This window comes from Mastomys coucha, unplaced genomic scaffold, assembly GCF_008632895.1.
Source record: "Mastomys coucha isolate ucsf_1 unplaced genomic scaffold, UCSF_Mcou_1 pScaffold23, whole genome shotgun sequence".
NCBI lineage: Eukaryota > Metazoa > Chordata > Mammalia > Rodentia > Muridae > Mastomys > Mastomys coucha.
In genome coordinates, this window is record NW_022196906.1 from 41,175,932 (window position 1) to 41,185,763 (window position 9,832).

General features: G+C 42.7%; 1 non-coding gene across 1 annotated transcript; it reads left to right on the forward strand.

Annotated features, from left to right (window-relative positions):
* The first annotated feature begins 912 nt into the window (after positions 1-912).
* LOC116073999 lies at positions 913-1,019 on the forward strand. Its single transcript, XR_004111993.1, has one exon. It is a non-coding gene; the product is annotated as a U6 spliceosomal RNA (small nuclear RNA).
* The last annotated feature ends 8,813 nt before the right edge of the window (positions 1,020-9,832 follow it).

The window sequence follows — 9,832 nt, forward strand, 5'->3', positions numbered from 1 at the left end:
ACACTTGAGTTTCAGTGTTAGCTGAGCATTTCTTTATAATAGCTAAGTTACAGAGCCATCCAGGTGTCCCCCAACCAAGGACGTGATGAGGAAAAGTGTGCCATGTGCACAGTGGGGCTTTTTCACTCATAAAGAAAAATGGAGATATACTGTTTGTAAAAAATTAAAACAACTGGAGCTAATGATTTTAATTAAATATGGTTACTAGTTTTTTTTCTACACTGAATTTGTGGTTTCTATATTTTATATACTCACAAAATCAGGTATGGAGCTTGGGGGAACATGTTCAATGTATACACCGTAAGAAAACTTTAAGCTGTAAAATTGTCTAACAATTCCCATACATTGCTGATAAGTAGTTTAAAATCATATATTCATTTTGTAAAAAGTTAGTACAAGAGACTTTTACTGTGAAAGCACTGTGCTTCATATGAATGCTAAGATTATGACAGAAGTGCCACTCCTAAGTGTGTAGTCAGGATCAATGCACACATAGGCCTAGAGCAGTGGTCATAGTAAGCAATTTGTAATCACATGATCTGGAATCAACCAGTGTTCTTGAGAAGTAAAATACAGAGATGATAGCATTAATACAAGGCCATACTATATAGCAATGAAAAGGAGATTTGCACGAACATATTCAACAGTTGGGAGAATTCTCAAAGACATAGTTTTGAGTGAGGAAGACAGAAACTTAGATGAAGACAAAGCCAATGCATTCTATTTGAAGTCTAGATGGTGGTTGCTCTCATGGGAGGTATAACAAGAAGGGAGAATAAGAGGGCTTGTGGAGACCTACCATTCCCTCATTTTTAAATATTTATGTTTGCAATGCAGTTGGCCCTTCTGAAGAAGTATTGAGTTCTATGATATGTTATATGTTTATTACATCTCAATGAAAAGCTACTATTCGTGCTCACTTCGGCAGCACATATACTAAAATTGGAACGATACAGAGAAGATTAGCATGGCCCCTGCGCAAGGATGACACGTAAATTCGTGAAGCATTCCATATTTAAAAAAAAAAAAGAAAAGAAAAGAAAAACTACTATTCATAAATATTAGTCTAAAAACAAACTAAAATGGTGTTACAGATATAAGAGATTGGTGATTGTGATAATAGTTTTGATTTTCAACTTCAGAGGATTGAGAAGCACCTAGGAGACAAATACCTGGGTGTGTCCATAAAGGAATTTGCAGAAAAGGTTGAAGGGAAGAAACCCACTCTAAATATGGGCATTACTGTTGCATAGGCTAGAGTTCCCAGGTGAATATATAAGAAAGCGTGAGCTCCAGCTTTGATCAGTCTGTTTCCTGACAGTCTACACAATGAGAGCAGCCACCACATGCTCCTGCCTGCTGGCTCCCCAGCCCCCATGTCTTTCCTTCATGAGGGACTTTGGGCTAAAATTAACCCTTTCCTCCCCAAAGCTGCTATTGTCTGTCATTTTGTCATAGAGACAAGAAAAATTGCTGATACAGTCAGAGATGACACTTGTAGAAGACCCTTCTGTTCTTGCTACCTGAAGTTGGTGTCTACATGGTAAGAAGTAGCAAATAATTATTAGGAACAGTAGTACAGATATAGACAAAAAAGAGATATGTGCTTTTTATAGTCATTAAACTCCAAGACCTGAAAAGGTACCTGTGATGACATATAGGAACAAGTATACAGTACCAGAACTAAAAAGATGTTAACACTCTAGGCCCTACAGAATTGAAGTGATTACAGTTGTTACAGCCAACTTCATAATATCGATGTAATGAAGATGTAATGAACACTTTTCTAAGACCACATAATTAAATAAGATAAATTAGACACAAGAAAGGGAAAATTTAAATAAACCTAACTAGTAGAGAAATCAAAATATCAACTAACCAATTACTGGTAGAAGACTATTTTATGAGAAAAAGTATTTTTTTTTAAAGCGAAAACAGGGCTGGAGAGAAGGCTCAGCAGTTAGAGCATGCACTGCCCGTCCAGAGGACCCAGGTTTGATTCCTAGCACCCATGTTGGGTGGCTCACAACTGCCTGGGGATCTGACGTGAGGGGATCTGATACCCTCTTCTGGCCACCACAAAATGCACATATATTCACGTAAACAATGTAATACATAGTTTTTAAAAATATAGTTAACATTGGTACTTAATGAAAAATACTAAAAGATTCCCCTTTAATCCTTTGAAGAGGAAAATAAATGAAGAATGGGCTTCCGTTCAAATGAAGCAGAGCCATGGCAACAGGAAGAAAAAAAGAAGGAGATACATAAGAAAGAGCTAGCTAAAACTGCCAATGTTTGAATATGCTAGTATTTTGTTGACAGAAATTCCAGGAGAATATTTAAGATGATCAGAATTTTAAAAATTATTTAGCAAAGTTGTTGGATAGAAGGGCAATATACAACAGTCAAGTGCATGTTTGTATAATGTTGGCAGAGTTCAAATATGAATTATTTTTAGGTTATGGTCACTTTCAACACTGTCAGCAAATGTAAATTATTCCTCAGTATTTCATGTTTGTTGGCACTGCTGTGAATAATCTATGCTTAATCTCAGCCTCATATTCACTCCAGTCTCCATCTGTGTGGGCATTTTCCTTGCTTTTTCTTTGTGAAATTGAAAACATTATTGTAAAGATTTATTATAGATGTTCAATGGGTCAAGAAAGCAAAATATTGTTAAAGCATTGCAAAAGATGGAAGTACATGCCATTAAACTACAAGACAGTACTCGTGAGAGCAGCTCAGCCATCAGATCCAACCACAGCACTGAAGAGCAGAGGGACTAGAAAGCCTTCCCTGTAAGTGGAACTGGAACATTTAAATGCCAGTGTCACACACGTGGGGAGGGGGTCAGGGTGTTAGAGCCTTTATCTGTCTGCCTTTGTGGTACAGACGCTTAAAACCCATTTCAAATGTTTTTCATGTCTGAAAATGATGAGTGGTTCTATAAAGTTTCCATTAGGCAATGTGATGTGCTGGTTCTATGGCTATAGGGCAAAAAATGAATTCTTTAAAAGGACACACAAAACCACTGACCTCAAAGAAACAAAGGCTGATAAATTAGGCTACCTAAAGATTTAGGATGTCTATTCACCAAAGATATAACTAAGAAGAAAGGAAGAGAATCAGAGAATCAGAGAGTTAATCAGATTCTACAGGAATGACAGGGTTCTGTTTAATTTTTGAAAGAGCTCTTACATATCTGTAAAAGATGGATGGCTCAATTTAATAAAAATTAGTGAGAAAGGTACTTGAGAAAAGGGAAATTTTCAATGCCCAGTGACTATGAAAATGATCAGCCCTATTAGTTGTAATAGCTTTGTCAACTTCATACAACAGAGCCTAGACTCACTTGACAAGAGAGACTCAATAGGGATCTCTGTATTGGGTTGGCTTGTGGGTATGTCTGTGGAAGGCTGTCTTCGTTTAGCTAATTGACAGGATTAGCCCACTGTGGGTGGCACCATTCCCCAAACAGGGGGTTTTGAACTGGATAAGAGTGAAGAAACCTAGCTGGAAGCAAAGAAACAGACATGAGAGGCACATCTATTTCTTTTCCCCTCAGCTCTTGGTTTCGGATGTAGTGTGAGCAGCTGCTTCAAGCTGCAGCCCTGAGTCTCCATCAGTAATGGACTATAACCTGGAATGGTAAGCAAAATAAATCCCTTTGGTCAGAGTGTTTTATCACAGCAACAGAAATGAAACTAGAACAGTATATATATGTGAATGTGTGTGTGTGTGTGTGTGTGTGTGTGTGTGTATGTGTGTGAGAGAGAGAGAAACAGAGAGAAACACACACACACAGAGAAACACACAGAGAGAGAGAGACAGAGACAGAGACAGAGACAGAGAGACAGAGAAACACAGAGAGAAACACAGAGAGAGAGACAGAGAGGTGATGACCAGAAGAGTTGTGTAGCTGCCAGGGATATTTGATTTCCAGTCTGTGTAACAGTTTCATGGGTATTTTTTTTATGGTAATACATGAAGCTCTATATAGTATACTATTTTGCACATCTTTCTGTATGAATGTTGGGCTTCAGGAAAAAAAAATGTTTCTAAAGAAACATAAAGTATAAACGTCCACAGCCCATTAGAAAACAGTTTAAGCCCTGGACAATCCAAGTAGATTGAGAAGAAAAGGTCAGTGGGACTTTGTGCGCAGAGGAAAATTAACAAAAATATGAGAGTTGTTCAAATAGCAAATTCACAGAAAATGAAACTCCCTCCCCACCCCATAAAGTCAACACTCAACTTCCTTTCTTCCCCTCTCTTTCCTTTTCAAGTCCTTTTAGACCTGAGAGGCAGGCTGCCTGCCTTGCCAGTTTCTGCCCTGAAATTACTCCTCCACACCATCGGCATCCCTCCCCCACCGCAAGGTAAACAAGTCTCAGGCAAGGAAGAGCTTGTGACAGTTCTCAGGCTGCTCTGCCTGTCTTCAATTTTTCTTTGTGGCTCTCGTGTAGTTTAACACTCACCGGGCTTGTAGTCAGACCGTCAAGAGCCAGTACAAATAAAAGATGTGGGACTTAGCAGCCCCGGTCCTAGGAAGGGTTCCTTGACATTTCTGAGCCCCAGCTTCCCCCTAGATACAACAGGCTGAACACAAATGCTTGGCTCCTGGAGTGTGTGCTACAGCACGTACACACACACACACACACACACACACACACACACACACACACACACACACGAAATCTCAAGGTGCTCTGCACCTGAGAGAGACTGTGCTCTCCTTTGTCCCCATCTCCTAGGAAACACCCACTTCAGGTGTCAGTATCAGCCTGCTCCCTTCATCTCCTCCCTCTATCACACCAGGAAAGAATCTGATATCAGTAATTTATATTCCAAGGATTGATTGATTATTCTCCAACTGGAGCTCAGCCAGGCGTTTGCATTTTATGCCTTTTATCCCTAATTGTGGCATGAAAGACTTTTTCTTTCCCTTGTTAAAAGAATTTGAGACATCAGCAAGGAGGTGGAAGGCTGGGAGGGGTGGGATGGGAGGGGGTTTGGAGGGAGGGGGAGTGGGAGGGAAAGCCTGGAATCACATTAACCAGATTCTACTGGTTCTGAAGGTGAATTTGAATTTGCCCTTTTCAAGTTCCTTTTGTTTTGCTGGAGACAGAGTGTAGGGAGAGAGATGGCTCTGACTGTGGGATTCCAAGTCCTGGATGGACTGGAGGAGAAGGCAGGCTAGTAAAAATCTAAGCCATAGAAGGATGGCCCACTCACAGTCATTTTGGGGAACCCAAAGAAGTCAACTTGACAAGGAGGTCCATCTCATTCCTGCCCTGTGACATCAACTGTCACCTCTGGTGCTCTGAGCTCCACCCTGCAGTCTCCTCCACCCCTGGCCTTCACCTGAACCCTACCACCTTTTCCCCCTTGCACATCAGGAGGATTTTTCAGAGTGGCTCCATTCTGGAAAAAAAAAAAAGTTCATCCCTTAATCCCCTTACCCTAACCATCCTCTCTACTATCTAGCTACAGTGTTTCAAAAAAAAAAAAAAAATACGCTTTAGTAATGTCCTGGGTCAACACAGACATTGCAGGGCCTGAAATGTTTAAAGAAAAGGGAAATGGAGAGACATGTAAGAAACAGAACGAACTGATGCAAATTATTAAATACATGACAGCTCAAAGAGCAAATTGAGTAGAAAACCCAACAGGGAAGAAGGAACAGGGAGGAGGAGAGCAGAGCTCCCCAGATCTTGTCGAGCCCAATCCCTCCTGCCTGAAGGCAGGATTTGGATAAACAGGCTCTGGGTTGTAACCAAGAGAAAGCAGGCTCTCTGAGATGGTATTCAAAAGGGCTGCACAGGGAACAGCTGGGCTCTGCATCGGGGCAGAACTCTGAACCTAGTAAGCTAGATCCAAGCAATAAACCGCTTCGAGGGTGCATAATAGAGAGGCCAAACTCACCTGAGCAACAGGCAGCCATTTTGTAATAGAGGGACTGGCTTAGCACGGCCAGGCCAGAAGAGGTCTGGAACCTGTCCTCTGGGTCAGGGATAGAAGATAGGAAAAGCATGAACCTCTGGGAGTGGATGGAAACTGGACTTTGGAGCGTGGACAGGTGTGTGGGCTGTGAGGGGTAGCGATGCTTTCTTGTGTAATTGGAAGGTAGACCAGCGTCACTTGGCCCAGAAATGTCCCTGGAGGTTCACATTTTCTCTGCTTCACACCCATCCTCTCTCCCTTCTCTCTCCCCGCGCTCTCCAAACATACGCCTGATACACTGACCCAAATTCTCACTCAGGACAAATAACGAAAGGCTCTGTTCCCAAGTCGTCATGCTGGAAGCAAATGGCCTCTTGCACATTCATATTAAAATTTGGATATGGAAAAGAAAAAGAGAGTGGAGAGAGGGAAGTAGCTAAATTAGCAATGCTCACTCAGCGTGGTTTTGCTTTAATCCAGGCCTGTGAGCTTGACAGGGCTCAGGATAAACGAAAGCAGATGTGTCCATCATGCCAGCGGATATATTGCTACTAATCCCAGACAAGGCGGCAAAAACACATCACGCCTGGGCCGCACACTGTGTCGGTCTTAATCCGCCTCTAATTGCGCTGGGCACACCGCCGGCACACCTCTGTCCTCTGAGTTCTGTGGTTTCTGCTCCTGCGTGGAGTCAACCTCAGCCAAAGCAGCTCTTTCCGCTGGAGCAGAGTTGGAGCTGAGTTTGAACAGCCCCAGGTGTGGGGCAAAGAGGGTGGTACAGTCAGTGTGGCACTCAGCCAAGTGGTGAGAGTGGTGCTGGGATGGTCTCTCACCTTAGCACTGAGAGCGGGTTAGATGAGGTGGTTTATGTCTAGATGCCTAATGTATAGTAACCCCTCCCAGTGCCACTCTCTTCCAAAAGCAGTTTTTATTTATTCACTGCCTGCTCTGCCACACATTTCTTAATGGTTAAACAAACAAGTTAAGTATGGTCGGAGGGAGTGGCTGTTTCTTATGAAATGGGGAGAGTGGGTCAGAGTCATTCATCCCAGAATTATTCCTGAAGCCCACTCATTCCTCTGTGACAGCTTCATTCTCTTTCCCTTCCTTTTTCCCCCCTCCAAACTGGCTCAAATTCTCACTCAGCACAAAGGAATCAGAGGATCTGTTACCATGTCATCTGATAGGAAAGAAATATATAATAAAAAGCAAATTCACAAAGCTGGGATTGCAAGCCCAGATACTTAGGGAGGCTGAGGCAGAGGGATCACAACTTCAAGGCCAGATTGAGTTACAGAGTACCATGAATTCAAGACCAGCCTGAGTAGTTTAGTGAAATACTGTCTCAAAAAAAGAAGAAAAAATAAGAATATTTTCCCTATATGAATGCTTTTAACAATGCAGAAATGTATTATGTAGCACAATGTTGCATAGAATCCATGTAATCATTTAACTATGTGCATATGTCGGTGTGTATAAATACACATTGTAAATACATCTATGTCTATTTACATGCACAACTCTTTCATGGTCATTGATATCTAGACACCACTCTGCAACATCTCCAAAACTTGATGTCCATCTGGCTAAGGTAGCTGAGCTCCATAATCCTAGCACTTGGAAAGCAGAGAAAGGAAGATTACAAAACCAATGCGAGTGTGGAAACACATTCTATCATAAAAAGCATTTGCTGTCAACATCATTCTGTAACAGCACCCATACATCTATTTCAATCTATTGACTATTATATAGTCTTTTGTTGAATCAATTTATCATTATTTATTATTTGTAATTGTGGTCCAAATTCCATAACCATTGTCAAGATGATGCAAAATAAATTCTTTTCCGACTCACGTTAATCTGTACTTCAATTTTCCGTTTGGTTTAGTAACAGAAACCATAATCTTGTCAAGCTTACTTCAGTTCAGGCTATCGGTTCAGTTAGCTGGAGCTTCCTCCTTTGAAGGACATCTCTCAGAGCATCATCTGTACTCTGGGGCTCCCGTGACATCACTATTATCACGGAACCTTTGGCTGTGTGGCTGGCCCTGATTTTGTACCCTGTGGATGAGCCTCAGGTTTTTTTGAGTGTGGTTGCCCACATCCTTTCTACTCAGGGGAGACATGGTATCGACAGTCTGCCATTTTCTATCCTTTGGGGATGTCACAGCTGACTATATCTATGACCTGCTCCAAGGCCTGGCACAGTCCTGCTCTCTGTCTAACTGGCCCTGCTGTCTCAGCTAGCTTTCCTCCAGTATGTGGCAAGCTACCTCCATCTTGAGTCACCCAGAGCTTTCCTGTAAACACTTACTGACAATGAGCTGCCTGGGATTCCCTTCAGATAAAAGTCATGACTAAGCCAAGAATATTGCCTTGGGTGCTGGCAGACAGTTCAGTGCCCTGGAATGCAAGGTACAGCACTTGTTGAGACTAAAACCCAGAGGCGGGTGGTTCTGGATCTGGGTCTGGCTTATGGTACCAGTATTAGAGATCTTGGGGCTCAGGTCTGGGGTTCACTGGTCAAGGGCCTTCACTATCAGTGGCAATGCTCTGAATGACTGGTGATCCATGTGATAAGGAGCAGCAGCACTCCATTGCCAAAGCTACTGCTCTCAAGTCCTCCTGGGACCTTTATTTCTTAACAGGAGATGCCTGGACCATGCATGTCAGAACCCTTGACCTCAATATCTTAACAGCTTCCCGGAACTCTTCCAGAGGTCTGGACCTACAGTGTCTCATCCTCAACTCTTTACAACCTTCCAAGATCTTGGATTTCCACCATCTCCTCCCCTCTCCTGCTGACCTTTATGGTTCAGGCACCTCTTGTCCATGGGATTTTACTCCTGATCATTCTCTGGACTCTCTGCTACTGTTAGGATACTGCTGATGTGGTAACTGCTATCTCCTCCTGTATTGCCAGCTCAGTCTACTTGACCCACAATAAAGACCACAAACAGGTAAGAAAAGCTCATTCCAGGAGAAACCTACCAGTGGAGCCAGGGTAACAAACAGCCCGGGGACAGCACAGGCAAGTGACCCAGAAAGCAAGAAGAGGAGCTGGCAAGATGGCTCAGTGGGTGCAAACACTTGTCAAGGAGCCTGACAACCCGAGTCCAATCCTGTGGGCCTCCAGATATTATCACTCAAATTAAAAAAATGTAGTAGTTTTAAAGTGAGCTAAGCAGACTAATCATGTAGCCAGAAAAGGGCGTGGCATGCTTGTGACATGCAAACGAAGATTGTAATTTGTATCAATAGCTTAACAGGTTGCAGTTCTCCCAATCACAAGGACAAATCAGAACCTCACATTGCACCAATTACAAGCCTTCTGCTGATTCACCAGAGAACACATTCTCTCTGTGACCTGCGCAAACAGGTGCAAGTGAACAGAGTCAGCGAGGGCTCATAGAGCCTGTCTCAGAAAGATGCCTTCCCAGAAGGAGATGAGTAGTCTGGAGTGGTTGTAACGGAAGCAAGGCCTTCTGAGAAGGAACAGTGATATTGGGCTGGAGAGATGGCTCAGTGGTTAAGAGCACAGTCTGCTCTTCCAGAGGTCCTGAGTTCAATTCCCAACACCCACATGATGGCTCACAACCATCTGTAAGGGGTCTGAGTCCTTCTTCTGGTGTGTCTGAAGAGAGTGACTGTACACTTACATACATAAAATAAATAAATAAGTCTTAAAAAAAAAAAAAAAGAACAGTGATGTGGTGGTCCCCTGAAGCTCCTGGAGTGCTTGGAGAGCTATCAAGAGGTGTCCAAAGCAGCCAGTCTGACAAAGAAGGAACTGTTTGCGTATGGCCCCCAGCTGATGCCCATCAGGAATAAGGGAAGATGTATCAATTGCCCTTGAAGGGATCAAAGGACTCACTCTCAAGACAAA